Source organism: Myotis brandtii, unplaced genomic scaffold, assembly GCF_000412655.1.
Source record: "Myotis brandtii unplaced genomic scaffold, ASM41265v1 scaffold579, whole genome shotgun sequence".
NCBI classification, from domain to species: domain Eukaryota; kingdom Metazoa; phylum Chordata; class Mammalia; order Chiroptera; family Vespertilionidae; genus Myotis; species Myotis brandtii.
Window position 1 is genome coordinate 1,345,241 of NW_005370171.1, and position 18,079 is coordinate 1,363,319.

At 46.9% G+C, this 18,079-nt stretch overlaps 1 protein-coding gene across 4 annotated transcripts in view; it reads right to left on the bottom strand.

Moving 5' to 3' along the window:
* The window catches only part of RNF216 (ring finger protein 216), a 111,264-nt gene that overhangs the window by 30,540 nt on the left and 62,645 nt on the right, over window positions 1-18,079 (bottom strand). The window contains exons 14-15 of one of the 4 annotated variants that reach the window (XR_001364543.1): window positions 2,795-3,112; window positions 2,519-2,581 (exon numbers count right to left, since the gene is read on the bottom strand). The exons of the other annotated variants lie outside the window; for them this stretch is intronic. The gene's annotated coding sequence lies outside the window, so the exon portion shown is untranslated. Of the gene's footprint in view, window positions 1-2,518; window positions 2,582-2,794; window positions 3,113-18,079 lie in introns of those variants that run through there. 4 annotated transcript variants of the gene reach the window in all.

The window sequence follows — 18,079 nt, forward strand, 5'->3', positions numbered from 1 at the left end:
GGGAGGAGGGAGGATGTGTGTTATGGGAGGAGGGAGGATGTGTGTTATGGGAGGGGGGGGGGGGGGGGTTATGGGGGGGGGGGGGGGGGGGGCGGGGGGGAGGTCAATGGGGGAAAAAGGAGACATATGCACTACTATCTGTAATACTTTAAATGATAATAAAAAATATGTATGGTTTTTTAATGGAACAGACTGATGAATTTCAGAGGGAAGGCGGGGGTGGGTGGGTGGTCAGTGATTAACCAGGGAATTTATATGCATATATGGACACAGACAATAAAGTGGTGAAGGCCTGGGAGTGGCAGGTGCAGGGTGGAGGGGGTCAATGGGAAACAAACAGAACATCTGTAATAGTTTCTACAATAAAGAAAAAAATGGGTTTAAAAATTGATTTTAGAGAAAGGAAGGGGGGGGAGAAAGAGAGAAACATTGATGTTAGAGAGAAACATGGATCAATAGCCTTCTGTACGCACCCCAACCAAGGATGTACCCACAACTTGGGGTGCCCTGATCAGTGATCTCTTGGTGCACAGGGTGACGCTCAACCAACTGAGCCACACCAGCCAGAGCTAAACCCCATTAAAAAAAAAATCCTCATCCAAGGAGTATATATTTTTTTCTCATTGATTTTTAGAGGGAAGGGAGGGGCGGGGAGGGAAGGGGAGAGGAGAGAGGAGAGGGAGAAACACTGATGTGAGAGAGATACGATTGGTTGCCTCCTACATGCACACTGACTGGGAGCAGGGATCATCAAACCTGCAACCCAGGTACGTGCCCTTGACCAGGAATGGAATTTGAGACCCTTTGGTGTACGAGTTGACACTCTAACCATTGAGCCATGCCGGCCAGGGCTAGACTCCATTTTTTAAAGACCTATGCCTGATTATTCTGGGAAACTAAAGGATAAACAACAGCTGGAGAATAGATGAACTGGTATCTGGATCCTAACCTTCATAACAATACTAACTTAGCCATCTGCCAGGAATAGCAGCTTGAAAACAATGCACCGCATTTAGATGGTGCTTTGTAGCATTCCCAGCGACCCAGTTATTAACTCATGAGCTCGTCTTCAAAAGAGAAGGAGCCATTTTCCAGGTGAGGCCCAAGTCCACGACAGCAAGATGAAATGGCCAAGCTGACTCAGTGTGAGGGGTCGCTGAAGCTACCACTCATTCCACAACCACATGGTGCTCTTGTAGGCCCACGTGTGGGTTTCAGCCATGGTACTTCTCACTGAAGGGCCCCAGGGCCCAGAGAATAAAACTAAAATGTCTGTTGAAGAGTCTAGCTAGCTAGACATTGAAACCCCTAATTAAAACAAGGGAAGCACACAGCAGGCCGGGTAAATTTAACATGTGGAGCTTTCTCTTTAAAAATGTACCCTCTCTTCTAAACACAGTATATACTTTACTATATATAACTCTTTCCTCTCAAGCACAGCTAGACTTTGTTCCTAGACTCAACAAACGCTTAAACAATATTCGGCAGAAGAAATGTTCTTGAAGGTTTCTAACATGAAGAAATCACATTCTTCACAGTGAGGTTAATGAGAAAGTCCCAAGGACCACTTTGGAAGGCAGAGCAGCACCCTTTAATCCGTAACTTCAAGGCACGGAGGCCAGGCATATCGTGGCCACCAGACCTAATGGGAGACGCTTTCACGGCCCGCGTGCATGTGCAGGTCAGGAGGGCACAGCGGAATTCATCCTCACCCGGAGACAGCTAAGAAGGCAGCTCCTTCCGCCCAAACGGGGAGGGCCGTGCACAGGCTGGTTACCTGGTTAAGAAGCAGCTATCAGTCCCTGTTCTTCAGGACATCAGAGAAATTTCTGGTTAAGTTTTATGTTGCCCTTTAGTCCTCAAGATACATCAAGGTGTTCTGACTATTCATTAAGGGCCTAACTTTCCTTATAAGGAAAACACTCCACAGCCTCCCCTCATTCATTTTCTGCTGCTTAAATAACATTTTATGGGTAAGGCAGAGGGTTAAGTCTGGTTTCAGCTGACCCTACCAGGGAGTTGACATTTCTTCATACAAACAGGTTCCTCAAACACCAGCAGACACTGTCCTGGTCATCACCTCATCTACACACAGCAAGGCCTCCTGCTGCTGGCAAAGAACCTGAGAGATGAGACTAAGGATTCAAGTCCCCAGACTCTGCCCTCCTTGCTCACCAGGCCTCCAGGACGACTCTGAAGGTGCTTGGCGCCCCGTGCACCTGGCACCTTACCTGCCTGCCTTCCAGCCTCGTCTCAGGAGTGGGACACAGCAGAACTGAGAGCGGTGCTCTGCTCTACACAACTTTTCTGATACAGTGGCAGCCACAACCACAGGCTGTGCATCTACTGCGCTCGAGAGGGGAAGTCACCACAGGGCAGCAAGCTGTCCGGCCTTGTCTGAGGATGCTTTGGTGGCCTGCAGAGGCTGAGAAGAGTGGCAGGAAGAGTTCAGCACAACTGGAAGAGTCTATGAAGGCGCTGAGGGAGAAGTCCAGAGTAACTTCTGGGTGTCTAACTTGGGACACCAGTTGGGCTGGTGGAAACGTGGATCTGGATCAGGGATGCAGGAGGAGAAGCAGATCTGAGGAGGGTGGGAGGACGGGTGAGAAGGTAAGTTTGATTTTAGACTCCTGTCTTTATTTGTTCTCGGTATTTGAGGAATTTCTACAATTTGTCAAGTGCTACATGAGATGTTGGGGATATGGCAATAAGCAAGTTAGATTCACTTTCCACCTTCTTGGAGTTTATGTTCTAGTGAAACAAACAAACAGATTAAACAACAATATGTACTAACCGCAACCATGACAGGAACGTTTCAGAGGAAAAGCATCGGGTGCTGTGAATGTGGAACAGTGGCGTTCAGTCAGTCAGGGCTCAGAAAAGCCTGTTTGAGGATGTGACACTGAGGCTGAGCCCTGAAGGCGGGCAGGCTCGCAGGTATGGGGGAAGGATGCTCTGAGCAGAGGGTGGTGGATGTGTGCCAGCTCTGGTGAGGAAGAGGGCCTGTCTCATTCCCGGAGTGCAGGGGAAGTTGGTGTGAATGGAGTCCAAGCGGCGGGGTGAGTGGGTGGTGAGAGTGGACCATGGTCAATGCTGTGTGCAGGCACTGAGGCTGGAGAGAGGAATTTGGAAAGCTAGGCTGAGTGGGTGAAGTGAAATGATCTGATTCATTCTGGCTGCTGATGGCGGAGGGACAGCTAGCAAGGCTGTAGGATCTTGAAGGAACCCCTTCACAAAACTAGGGCCAAGTGGATACCTTCTAGGGCAGTGACGGCGAACCTTTTGAGCTCGGCGTGTCAGCATTTTGAAAAACCCTAACTTAACTCTGGTGCCGTGTCACATATAGAAATTTTTTGATTTTTGCAACCATAGTAAAACAAATATTTATATTTTTGATATTTATTTTATATATTTAAATGCCATTTAACAAAGAAAAATCAACCAAAAAAATGAGTTCGCGTGTCACCTCTGACACGAGTGTCATAGGTTCGCCAACACTGTTCTAGGGGAACAAGCCCTATAGTCTGAATTCTATTCTTGGCCAGACTTCCTCCACAGTCCTCCACAAGCTGCTTCTTGAACTAAGCTGTGCCAACAGTGACCCCAGACCGACTGGCACTGGGGAGATGGCCGCATGCCTATCTTTTCTTACTAGGAATAAGAGGACTGCTTTTCTTATATGGTTTCAGAAGGGACTTTATTATTATTTTTAGGAGATTCTTTTTCAATTTTGGCTCTTCAGATAATTCCTCACTGAATGTCGCCTACAAGGTAGGACACACCTTTAACAAGCACCTTGAACTCTCATATCCTTCCCACTACCCCACAGTTCTGGCTCTGTCTGGGTTCCAAACTCAAACATCTTCTGGTACAGGGTGCTTTACACACACATCTCATTCAATCTTCACAAGCAACTCCAAAGAAGTACTGGAACATTAGCCCCATTTTAAAAAATAGAATGTTAAGAAAAAGTATGTTTTTATTGATTTTAGAGAGAGAGAAAAGGAGAGGGAACCACACCAGCCGGGCCCTATTTTATTATTATTTTTAAGTGAGAAAAGGAAGGCTCAGAGGCATATTAACTTGTTAAGGTCACAGAGCTATGGACTCAAGTTTGCATGATTCCAAATCCACTTGCTCTTTCCGCTCATGTTTGCCAGCACAGTGTTTGTTAGCAAGAACAGGCCATTGTTTACTGGAAAACGCGAGGGCACGAGGGTATGAGATAACCCTGAGGCTATAACGGGCATCTGTGTAAGGAGACCACAGATGAAAGACCATCAGGGTCTGGAAGGTGTAAACCCCAGCCACAGGTGTAGGACACGGGCTTCCCCGTGCTTCCTGGAGAGCTGGAAATGACCCATTAAGACACAGGATGGACTGAGATTTCTTAATGATGATAGGAACCTTCTAATCACGGAGCAACCGTAGACTGGACACATGAGGAAGTGGCTGTTCCTGCCGCCTCCAGGCAGCTGCATGTCTGGCGGCACAGAAGGAAGTGTTTTTAGGTTCCCATTACAGAAAGGCTCCACAGGAGTGCCCCACGGAACTAAATATATCAGTTACTTGGTCCTCTTCAACCAGCCCCTGGGCCTTTACTTTTAAATACTTGCCACTCACTTCTCTAAAGGTAGCCAGGACGATGACTCGTGAAGATCTGTCAATGACAGTGCTTGAGATCAGCACCACCACACACTGCTCTGGGTCCAAGTCCTGTTCCGAGTGACACTGGTAATGGAGACAATTTCTGCACTGAAGGAACAGTGGCACTTTCAAACCCCCCTCACCCCCTGCTCCCTTCAACAAATACCTCCCAGCGGTCGCCAACCTTTCGGACCTCGCGGACCCGACCACCATCCTGGAGTGTCCACAGTGACCAGGTCTGTTCTCAGCAGAAGATCGGTGAAGACAAGGCCCCTGCCGTCCTAGAGCCTACATTCTGGGAGGGGGGTGAGTGGACCACTGGACAGATGAACATGTGCTCCGTGGGAGTGGCGAGGCGGGAGTGCAGGCAGGGATGAAGGACACCTCGTGCAGAGCTGGTGTTTCAGCTCAAACCTGAAGGGTATCTGGTGGGGCAGTGGGCGCAGAATGAGGAGTCGCATGAGAGGAGCTCAGAGAGGCAGCATCCCCAGCGGGCCTCACAGCTTGTCCAGGGCCGGTACGGTTGGCCTCCTGCCAGTGCCACACGCCCAACACCCTCAGCCATGCAATGCTCTGCCTAGATGTCCTTTCTCCTCTGGCAACATACACTCACCAGTTCCCATTTCAAATACCAGAGGTCTAGGAAACTCACATGAGCTGGGCAAAAGCTGGCATTCTTTTCCTGGACTCTGGGAGCAAGTGGCTCTCACTCTATGACAGCACCTTTAACCCTTTGCGGCCGTATTAAATTTGGACATGGGTGTCGTACTGGCCGGAATTAATTTCCATTGAAAGAGCAGTGATACATAACATGCAAGATTATGAAGGATAAACAAGATTTATTAATTCTCTTTTGGAACTACGTCACTATTAGTAGAATCACTACAAACGTTATCACTTTCTACGTCAGAGTCAGTATTTAACGTGCCAAAATAAAACTCTTCATCGTTACTTTCAGATTCGCAGTACACTTCTTTCGTTAACTTCCTTTTTGCCATTATGGAGTATTATTTTGAAATATCTTAACAAGCGAGAATGCCTAATTACAGTTAAACGTAATTTGTAAAGCTTTATTTGAAATTCTGCGAAGTATCTCCAAAGCTTGTCGATTTCTTCACTCTCAAAAGGCGACTGACTCGCCACGGTGTTTTACATGGTGAGTGTGGAACGATTGCGTTTGTTTATATTGAGTTTCGATTATCTCCGATTTGTCGGGGCAATGTTTTGGTTCGTGACAAGGTCACTTAGACACTTAAGAGCTTTCAGAGAAATTATGAACTGATACATGAATGAATAGAGTTAAGATTCGTACGGTTCCTTGCTGTGGTGGCTGAGAGCAGACATACGACCGGAACGGTAAAAAAGCTTTGGTGGCTGAGAGTAGACAAACGACCGCAAAGGGTTAATAGTGTCTTGTAATTATCTGATTACATCACATCTCCAAGGAGCCAAGCACTCCTTGTAGCAAAGACTATGCCCTACTGATCACTGCAGACAGGCTTGAAATGGAGGGCTCCATTCATCTATGCAAAAAGAAAAAGTTCTCTTTGAGCATCTATTTTGTGCAATATGGAGATGCACTAGCGAGTAAGCCGCAAATTCTTGATTACAAGGAGCTTATTCACGATCCACCACACTGTGCCTTAGTTACCTTTGAATTTCCAGGGCTTCACACCAGGTCTGACCCACACAAGGAGCTAAATATACAAAAAAATGACAGCAAGAAGGCAGTGGCAAGACAAAGCACACTCCCCCCTCCATGCAGAGGCCCCACCACTACTCCAGGGCCTTCACACGTAGACAGGGGAAAAAGAACATCATTTCCTATCAGGTCTTCAAATTTATAATTGTGTAAAGTATAATGACGATTTGTCATTGTTGTTAATCTTCACCCGAGGATATTTTTTCCATTGATTTTTAGAGAGAGTGGAAGTGAAGGAGGGGAAGATGGAAGGGGAGAGAGGGAGAGGGAGAGAGAGAGAGAATTGATGCGAGAGCTATATCGATTGGTTCCTCGCACACCTGCAACCAAGGTACTGCCACTGACCGGGAATTGAAACCAAGAACCTTTGGTGCCTGGGCAGACCTCTAACCACTTACAACACCCGCCAGGATTATAATGACCATTTTATGAGAAAACCGAGTTATATAGACACTTTCAGGTTAATTCATTAGGGTTTATGTTGCAAGGATACGGGTTATATATGTATTTTTCGTCATGGTTCCTTCCTTTGCTCCCTAACTCCCTTCCCCAATCTAATGCACAAAACTGGAAAGATCAGTTAACAGCCAAATGCTTGCAGATGGTGCTTGAGAAAGTACTGAATACATTTCTTGTTTAAAAAACATATTTTTATTGATTTCAGAGAGGAAGGGTGAGGGACAAAGAGATAGAAATATCAAAGATGAGAGAGAATCATTGACTGGCTGCCTCCTGCACACTGGGGATGTGCTCTTGACGGGAATTGAACCATGACCTCCTAGTTCATGGGTTGATGCTCAACCACTGAACAACACCAGCTGGGCTCTTTTCTTTTTTTAAAAAAAATAATAGTTTATTGATTTCTAGAGAGAGAGGATGGGAAGGGAGATAGAAACATTGATGTGAGAGCACAACACCAATGGCTGCCATCTGGGGATCAAGCCTGCAACCCAGGCACATGCCCTTGACCAGGGATCAAACTGGCAACCTCTTGGTGCATGGGATGACACTCAACCAACTAAGACACACCAGCCAGGGCTGGATATATCTGAATTAACACGTTCCTTATTGACTTTCTCTTATAGCTTCGATGTGTGGACACTGATCCGTTTCCGTTAAAGGAGCTTCACAGGTAAGTGGCAGCGCCTGCACACCTGAGCCTGGAGCCTCTGGCGCAGGGGTGAGGTCAGGGCTGGAAAAGCAGTCCGCTGGCTCGGCAAACAAAGCTCCCCACGGGCTCTGGAGGTCCGCTGCCACCCAAAGTCTGACCAAAGGTTCCCTCCATCCCCACTGACCAGAACGAGAGGTCCCAGTCTGCCCGGGTCCACTTTCCTTACACGACAAATGAAATTCAAACATTAATTCTTTTAGTGCCATCTCGCAATTATCTGATTGCATCACACCTCTCCGAGAAGCGGAGCTTTCTTCACAGGGGATTTCTGTCTTTTCCCAAAGTAAATCATCTCTTGGAGGCAGGAGAACCTAGATTTCTAAATGCAGAAACTCAAATCTTGGCAAGGCCAGGTGACAGCTCTGGGCAACATTCCTGAGAAAAAGACTTTTTTGGGGAAGATTTCATACTATTGTTTTTAGTGGTCATGCACTAAATTACGGGGATTTTAAACAATGTGTGTACTGGCTGTGCACCTTACCATTCTATGTACAGAGGCAGAGTCTGGAGAAAGAAATCTCCAAGTCTTACTCTGCAGACTAGTAAGGAGCCAAGCACTCCTTTCCTTTGGATCCACCAGAAAGAAGTAGGGGTGATAAGAAATTGGAACAGGTGGCCTCAACTTTGGTTTCTGTGCTAATGCTGCCCCCTAGAGACAGAAAATTATAAAGGCACCGAGACCAGGTTTACACTGCTTGGGAGAGGGCAAGGCTGGAGAGGTACTGACTGGGAAAGAAAGCCAGCCATAACTGCCTGCATTTTACTACCACAGGGAGCAGGACTTTTAAAATAAAGTAAGAGGTCAATGGTCAATGCTTTCAGGAATACATACAAGTTCTTTTGTTTTGTTTTGTTAATCCTCACTGGAGGATATTTTCTCCATTGATTTTCAGAGAGAGTGGAAGGGAGGGGAAGAGACAGAGAGAGAAACATCAATGTGAAAGAGACACATTGATTGGTTGCCTCCCGCATACTCCCCAACCCGGACTGGATCGAGCCTTGCAATTGAGGTACATACAGTGCCCTTGACCGGAACTGAATTGTGACCCTTCAGTCCATAGGCCAACACTCTATCCACTGAGCCAAACCAGCTACGGCTACAAGTTCTATTTTACCTTTACCGGAATAACACAAACAAAAATACCAATTCCTATATAGCAGTTAATCAAATACTGATGACTATTTCTCTCAAATGCCCATTTATATAAAAGAATCATTGGGACGCTATCAGCAGCTCCCAAGGCAATGCCAGGAGGTGGACACTTATGTCTTAAGGAGAAAACTACCGAAGGAAGAAGGCTAGTGCTGGGTGCAGAGAGGAAGTCACTCACAACTATAGAGTGGGGCTGGGGAAGGCCGCTCTGAGAGGGGTGTTTAAGCGAAGACTTAAGAAAGGTGATGAAGTGAGCCTGGGGGTGTCTGGGGGAAAGAATCCAGGCTGAGTAAGAAAGAGAAGGAGTGAGGCAGAAGGTCAGTAAGAGCTGAATGGAAGGCGGGTGTCTGGGTCCTGGCGGCGATGATGAGGACTGTGGCATGTGCCCACAGTAAACAAAGGTTAAAGAGGATGCTCTCTACAAGGATTTGCGTGACATTGGTCCAAAGCACCCCTCTATGCTCCCACCCCTCTGCACTTGACTCAAAGGCTTGAAAGGGCAGGAGGGTAGAGGCTATAGCTAAGCCCCACCCAAAGTTGTGTTGAGTGACAGCAGACACTCAACACAACAATACGTGTTTGTGGAAGCGAAGTTATTTATTAGATACAATTTTTAAACTATGAACTGCAACCCACTGGTGGGCTGTGAATGCATTTTAGTAGATAATGACCGGTGGTGGTTTTTATTTATTTATTTGTATTTTAAACCAGAAAAGATACTAGAGTGCATTTCACATGTCAGGTATTTACTTTGTAAAACTACTTTTCCAGTTATACGTACGTATATTTATGTACATTTATATATGTATTAGGTTTATGATAAAATATTACTACAGACATCAGTCAAAACAGTTTGAAAACCATTAACTTAGGATTCATTCATTCATTCCAAAACCTAAAGTTTCTTTCAAGGATAAGAGAGGCTCTTCCTCATAACAGGAACTCCCAGGAGCCACTCTGAGGAATTGAAAAATGGCCCACCTTGGTTTTCCCTAACGGGCATGCTCTCAGTGAGCAATAATGCAGGAGAATCGGGAAGGACAGCAGCGTGCAGGAGGGCGCAGGAGCAAAGCAATGTATTAGGAAGTGGTGGCTCTAATAACAGAGCATTTCCAACTGTCAAAAATAAACATTGCTAGAACTTGGGCAGAAATGAGCCCAACCAGACCTCTGCTCACTGCAAGGAGACTCTCAGACTTCCCGGAAGCTGGGCCTGGCGGCAGCAGCCAGCAAACCCAGCTCTCCCTGCTCACCTGTTACCAATTCCTGCAAGAGAGGCTCCAGCTCTCAGGAAAACCAAAGGCTGCACCTCCCACACAGGATCGCATCTCTATTCTCACGTGTCAGCTAACAGGATGGGTGCTGGGGGAGGCAGACAATAAGGGTCGCTCACCGGGCAGAACCGGGAGAGAAGGTGCGTCACCCTTAGTGTTAACAGGAGAAATGCCACCTGTTTCTGGGGGAGATAGACAGTGGCCCAAGAGGCAATGCAAATCAAACAGGAGGGCATCATGGCCAGTGCAAGTTCCAGCAGAAGCTACGAAAAGGGGAATCACACTCTCTACACGCTGAGGACGAGGGACCTGCACCGCAGCTCACTATCTCTGGCTCTGTCACAGCCACCATCCCGCAGCGCTGACAACAGGCCATGAGAAGACTGGCCCTTTCTCGCTGCCTTGGTTCCCTCTCAGATGTGCCTCTGGGGAAAGCACGCACTGGAGGCCGACCTAAGTATCCGTGCGGCAGCTCTATCTGTGACAAAGTAGCATTCTGTTGACTCAATCTCGTGTGGTCTTGGTTTGGGCGTGAAAAAACCAGCTCTGCATGAGTGCAGGCAAACAGAACCTTGGCCTGGCGTCCATTTTCTGTGCATCAGCATCACTGGGGCTGCCACAGGGAGAGGCAGGTTCTGAGACAGTGGCCCTGGGTGGGCCTCTGTGACAGCTGGTGCGCACTCAATCACAGCCCTGCCGCCTGTGAGGAGGCCCTGCCTTGGCGGCTTTTCCTGTAGGACAGTCATGACTGTTCCCTCTGTGATTTGGTTTTCCCTCAAGAGAAGAGCAAATAAATGTTCATTAATGTCCCTTACCCAATAGGCTGCCTAGTTTCCTTCGATGGATTCCTGAGTAGACAGAACATACACTTTGACCACTCCTCTTCGCCAAACTTAAAAAGAAAGGTTTTATTTTCTGCCCGCTTTATGTCAGCCTAGGTCTGATGACACACTGTGAGCCACGTTAAGTGGAAAGACCAGGCCCTGCATGCAGGCCCGGGAAGCAGGGATAGAGGCCATCTTACCAGCATCTTCCCCAGCCCAGACTGGCAACAGGCCGGGAGATTGATTCAGCTGGGCCTTGACCAGGCTGGCCAGGGGGGCTGCAGGAGCCCCTGAGGTCTCCTCCTCATGACTAACTCATGAGTTCAGACAACCTGCCAGGTCCTCAGCAGCTGTCAGTTAAAAGAGGGAGCCAGTGTTTCTGCTCAGGAGTCAGCAGGGGACAGGAAGAAGTCGGTTCAGGTGTTGTAGGTGTTCAGGGGACGGGCCTGGGGAGGCTGCACAAAGGAGCGGGTCTGGCTGAGGCTCCAAGGGGGAGGAAGAGTTGCCCAGGAGAGGATGGAAGGTGCTACAAGTACAAACTCGGAGATGAGAGAGAGCCTGGCTAGTGCAGAAACTCAAGGAGTGTGTGGCTGGGACAAGCTACTGGGAGAAGGACTGTGTGGCAGGGGAGAAGCCTGGCAAGGCCCAGGAGAGCCAGGGCCAGATGTGTAAGGCCTCCTAAGAGCCGGGGGGCGCTACTGGGGGTTTCAGATGGGGAGCATGTGTCTTTGCTTGGACACTGCTAAGGTGCTCCCCTGGCCAGAGGTGCTTGAGTTTTTCTCTTTGGATTCTATCACTTTACCCTTGGGGATCCCTTGGTCAGAAAATCTACACCATTACTGGTATTTTCTGGGCTTTAGCCTAAGAAGCTGCAATCTATACGTTTGTTGTGTCTTAACAAGAGACAAGGACTGGTGTCTATTGGCCTCTCCACCCACTCGCGGGGGGACAGGCACACATGTGCTCCATGTGGGCATCACCTCTACTCTATCTGGACCTGCTGAGACCAGGTTATTGACCAATTTGTCACCAACACCAAACCCCACCTGTGGGCAGCACTGTATCTGGCACAGCCCTACCTCTGAGTGGGAGAAGTAGTTAAATACCCAGTAATTGCTAAGATTCTTCTGAGCCCCAAAGAATAAAACAGGGCCTCTGCCTACCTGCTTACATATGGTAATTAGTGTGGTGGGACCAATAGAGCAGTGGGCTGGAAAGGGCTTTGTAGAGATAACAGGACATGAGGAGAAGAGAATGGGGAAGGATGGTCTAAGGCAGTGGTCGGCAAACTCATTAGTCAACAGAGCCAAATATCAACAGTACAACGATTGAAATTTCTTTTGAGAGCCAAATTTTTTAAACTTAAACTATATAGGTAGGTACATTGTTATTAACTTAATTAGGGTACTCCTAAGCTGGCCTTTGCTAAAAACATCCTCAATCTGATTGAGGTACTTTCGTTGAGGTCGACCTTCCAACTCTCCCATCCACACTTGTCTTGTTTACTTGTTTCAGATAGACGAGTGTGGATGGGAGAGTTGGAAGGGGTCGACCTCAGCAAACGTACCTCAAAGCAATGTACCTCCCCGCGCTCAATCAGATTGAGGACGTTTTTAGCAAAGGCCAGTTTAGGAGTACCCTAATACCTATATACCTACCTATATAGTTTAAGTTTAAAAAATTTGGCTCTCAAAAGAAATTTCAATCGTTGTACTGTTGATATTTGGCTCTGTTGACTAATGAGTTTGCCGACCACTGTAGTATGAGAACCGTAACATTCAGAAAACCACCGGCCTTCCTTGGGCCTCAGGTTCAAAGCGCTTCCCCCTCCAGCCATTGTCCCAGGCTGTTATTTCAAGGCTGACCTTGGGCCTCTGACCAGGTGTGCCCACCAGCTGGGGTGCTCCAAAATGGGACCAGTCAATGCCGGAAATAATCTCATCCAAGGCCCACATTCCCAGTGGGTGAGGGTTATTATTTCTTAAAGACAAAAGCAAGCCAAAACGAACTGAACCAAATTAAATTACCTTCTTAAAAAATCTAACTGGTGGCCTAATTTAAGTAAAACACCACTACAGAAAATATACACATGCATGGACTTCCCACCCACTTTGAGGGCACTCTGACAGAGCTCATAGAGTGGGAAATGAGTTTATTTTGTACTGGCATTACTTCTCACCTGCTGAGGTGTTCATTTCAGCAAGTGCATGTTACTTAGAGACTGCTGAACACACACTGCCACTGTGTCAGTCACGGGGTCCCCAATTATCCTGTTTTCCCCGCCTGTAAACACTATGGCACAGGAAGGTGAACATGAGATAAGGTCTGCCCCGTGTAGGATGTGATTGCTAATGATACATCTGCATTCTTTTGCATTCTTGAGATTCTTCCAAGCTTTCTACTATGATGGAGGGGAAAAGGGGAAACCTCTTGATATATATAAAAGAAAGGGAATGAAATATAAGATCCAGTCCATGATTCAAAGGCCCATATACAGTTTTGGGTAGATTGTAATAACAGCAAGCACTTACACAGGTATTGTTCTAAGCTATCAATCAATCAATCAATCAATCAATCATACCTACACTCAGGATCCTCAGTTTCAAAAGAAATAACTAAGAATCAGTCTGTGGTGCAGCCACTGTGGAAAACAGTATAGAGTTTCCTCAAAAAGTTAAAAATGGAATTTCCATTTGACCCAGTAATCTCACTTCTAGGAATATGTCCCAAGAAAACTGAAACACCAATCAGAAAGGATATATGCACCCCTATGTTCACAGCAGCACAATTTAACAATAGCTAAGATCTGGAAACAGCCTAAGTGCCCATCAGCAGATAGTGGATTAAAAAAACTGCGGTGTATCTATATCAGGGGTCCTCAAACTACGGCCCGCGGGCCACATGCAAATACAAATATTGTATTTGTTCCCCTTTTGTTTTTTTACTTCAAAATAAGATATGTGCAGTGTGCATAGGAATTTGTTCATAGTTTTTTTTAAACTATAGTCTGGCCCTCCAACAGTCTGAGGGACAATGAACTGGCCCCCCGTTTAAAAAGTTTGAGGACCCCTGATCTATATAATGGAATACTACACTGCTGTAATAAAGAAAGAACTCTGACCATTAGCAACAGCATGGATGGAACTGGAGAGCATTGTGCTAAGCAAAATAAGCCAGTCAGAGAAAGATAAATATCACATGATCTCACTCATTTGTGGAATATAATGAACAACATAAATTGATGAACAAAAATAGATGCAGAGACAGAGAAACGGAGCAGACCGTCAAACCTCAGAGGAAAGGCAGGGGGGGGGGCGCGGGGGGGGGGTAGGGAGGGCAGTAAGAGATCAACCAAAGGACTTGCATGCATGCATATTAGCATAACCAATGGGCATGGCCACGGACACTGGGGCGGTAGTGGCTTGTCCTAGAGAGTGGGAGAGGTCAGGGAGGGGTCGATGGGGGGAAAAAGAAGACATGTAATACTTTAAACAAACAAAAAAACACACAAAACAAAATAAAAAAAAAATCAGTCTGGAATTTGGCCACTCAATTGCTAATACTGGGGGTTAAGAGCCAACAGCTTACCCCTGTTCTGGCATTTACTGTCCATCATCCCTGGAGTGTTGCTCAGGGGGAGGTCATCTATGCTGAGACCATTAGGGCTACTGACTGAATCAATTCCCAGTGAAAGTCAGGGTAAGGGCAGACTGGATGTGAGGACTTGGATAAAGAGTTTCTGGTTCCGTCCCAATTCCTGCAGAGGCCAGTGGGTTCCTCTTACATACAATGGCACACAGCCCCATGCCCCACCCTCAATGCAAGACCACACATGACGATCAGTCACCAGGTTCTGCAAATGTTCTTCTGTTACTAACTGCAATGACTACCTTCTACCTGAATCCTGTCTTGATCTCAGGTTCTGGAGTTGCCTCTCAGTTCAGAGATAAGCACTGGGGTGTGTGGGCTTGCTTGTGAACTGGCAAGCATCCCAACAAAGCCAGATTCTAGGCTTACTGCATTTGTGAGGCACTGGGGCCCTCTGCTGGCTGCCTGCTGTAACTGTTAGCTTCTCACTAGACCAAGAAAACATAGCATTTTCTTGCTATAAAATCCAGATTGTACCAGAGTTGTGTGCTGTTGTTCAGAGGCAATTGAAGAGACAACTCAGCCATTACCAGCACTCAAATATTTCTTGTTACCATGCCTAATGTAGAAACCTCTTTCCTGTCAGGAAATCTATTATCTGGGACCAGAATCTAAATTCTAATCCTGTTTTATCTTCCATCATTTATCTAGAGCAGTGGTTCTCAACCTTCTGGCCCTTTAAATACAGTTCCTCATGTTGTGACCCAACCATAAAATTATTTTCGTCGCTACTTCATAACTGTAATGTTGCTACTGTTATGAATCGTAATGTAAATATCTGATATGCAGGATGGTCTTAGGCGACCCCTGTGAAAGGGTTGTTTGATCGCCAAAGGGGTTGCGACCCACAGGTTGAGAGCCGCTGATCTAGAGTATTTCAGGGGGGAAAAAGCCATCCTTGGCTTTGAACAAGTGTCACATCGTATAGCTACAGAGAAATGACTGGATTACCATGTCTCCAACAGCTTCTCAGCTTCTGGGAAGAAAACCATGAGCCCTGTCCCGGGACCCATTTCTCTCGAGTTTATTCCAGGGTTTTCTCAGAGCCTCAGGGTCAGGCAGGGCCTCACCACCAAGCAGCCTGACCGACCATGTCAGGACCCTTTCTCTGTTCTTCTCACTTACAAACGTCAACGACGAAGCCCATACTTCAACTTGGGTCAGTTTTCTGTCTGGCATGTTGGCCAAGCCTCACTGGTCACACTTACCTGGTCAGCTTATAATACTTAGATCAAAGTGTCCGATCAACACCACCCCTCAATCCCGATTTTACAAACAAAAAAACCGACCCAGAACAGGAAGGCAAAAGACCAAGCTCAAAAGCAAGCTCAAAGCTGAGACAGGATTTGGGTAGCCTCAAAGGGTGGTGGCTCCAGAGGTCTTCTCAAGAGCTACAAAAGTGACCAAAGGTGACAAACTCCGAGCCAACAGCAGCCTTGATGGAACTCGTGCACACATGCTCCCGATGGTGGCCTCACAGCACGTTCTTTTGTTTGGGTTCTTTCTCACACTCCAGCTGCTCTCCTTCTCATGGCAGAGCTAATCAAGAAATGCCTGGCCCGGCTGGTGTGGCTCAATGGTTGAGTGTCAAACTATGAACCAGGAGGTCACAGTTCGATTCCAGGTCAGGGTACGTGCCTAGGTTGCGGGCTCCATCCCCAGTGTAGGGTGTGCAGGAGGCAGCTGATCCATGATTCTCCCTGCATCATTGATGTTTCTCTCTCTCCCTCTCCCTTCCTCTCTGAAATCATTAAAAAATATACATATAAAAAAAGAAATGCCTGCACTTGATTGGGGGGGGGGGGTAAGAGGGGATAAATGGTGATGGAAGAAAAAGAAATAGCTGTACTTGAAATGCCAGCATAACTGTCCAGCTGGTGAAGGACAACTGTGAGAGCACAGTGGGTGCCATGCTCCAGGACAAACTGTGTTCACCCGGTTCCCCTTTTCTAAATTGCCAAGCTGTCAGGTTCTGTACCTAAGTCTGGCCCACATTTGTTTTTGCTCAAGTTGGAACTGCAAAAATTCCTATTTGTTTTGATTCCTTTGGAATCATCGCAGAGCAGTCCCGCACAGGTGCCAACGTCCCTCTGGAAGGGCAGCCATGCAGCACAGGTTACTGTTCAGCTTGGGGCTCAAGAACAGACATTTCTTTTCCTTTTAAAAGAATGGGCATGTACTGTAGGAAGGATAACCATGTGAAACCCTTCAGAAAGAAATTTGGAATTGTTTTGAGATTCTTAAAAAAAACAACCTGATTATCTTGGACCCCAGAGTCCTACTATAGGGATCTATCCTCAGGAATAAAATTCTACAAAAGAAAAGGCTTGATGTACAAGGCCATGCATTACATTATTCGCAGCAGCAAAAATGGACAACACCCTATATTTCCAACTCAGGGGTACATGTAAGTCAATCAAAGCACATGTGTTTGATGGAATGACAGCCATGCATGACAGGTTTGCAAACCATGTAAGAATGTAGCCCTGTTTGTTCAGTGGTTAGAGCATCAGCCTGCGGACCGAAAAAGGGTCACGGATTCAATTCCCGGTCAAGGGCACATACCTCTGTTGCAGGTTCCTCAGCCCTGGTAGGGGCACGTGCAGGAGGCAACCAATCGATTTCTCTCTCTCTCTCTCTCTCTTCTCTCTCTCTCCCCCCCTCCCCCCCATTCTTTCTAGAAATCAATGGAGAAAATATCCACTGGTGAGGATTAAAAAAAGAAGGCAGAAGGCACTTATGTCATGCTAAGCAAAAAACAAACACACAGGGCACAATATTATCCATATGGAATGATTACAATCACATGGCAAAAACCAAATGCCCAGCCCTGGCAGGTGTGGCTCTGTTGGTGGAGTGTTTATTGTCCCGTGCCCCGAAGGATCGTGGGTTCAATTCACGGTCAGGGCACATACCTAGGTTATGGGTTTGATCCTTGGTCGGGGCGTGTATGGGAGGCAACTGATTGATGTTTCTCTCTCACATGGATATTTCTTTCTTCTCTTTCCCACTTCCTTCCTCTTTCTCTAAAATCAATGAAAAACATATCCTCAGGTGAGGATTAAAAACAAACAAATGCAGGACCACGAGCTAAAGCTGCAGCACCACATGGTGGAAGGAGCAGGGGACAGGGGGCCAGAGGGATCTGTGTGACCCTGAGCAAGTTCTGCCCTCTGCTTCCTCATCAATGAAAATGGGGAAAACAAGTACCCGGGGGGGTTTCTTTAAAGAGAAATGAGAAAATGTATGTGCACAATAAATGGCAGCAGTGACAGAGAGACAGGCGGTGCTGTCACACTCTTCGCTACACCCTGAGGTAGGTGCCAGAGGCACACGGGCATTGTGATCTCAACTATTTCACTAGAACTTTCCAATTCTGGCCCTGCAATTCACAGGTGTGTAAACGGGTATAAGCCCTGAGCCCCAGCACCCCATCTGGTAAAATGGGGATAATGCTGCTGCCCCTTTCAGGGTTACTCTGAGGGTGGGGAATAGTGTTAAAGTGCTTGGCACAGCAGCAGATGATCAATGAGTCGTACAATTACTACTGGAGGGGGTGGCAGTTAGATCAGTGTCTTGGGATAAAATCGTAAAAAGCTCAGGATGAGCTGAGCAGTTTACAGCCTGGTTGCTCTGGCCATTATCAGAGTCAAACAAGAG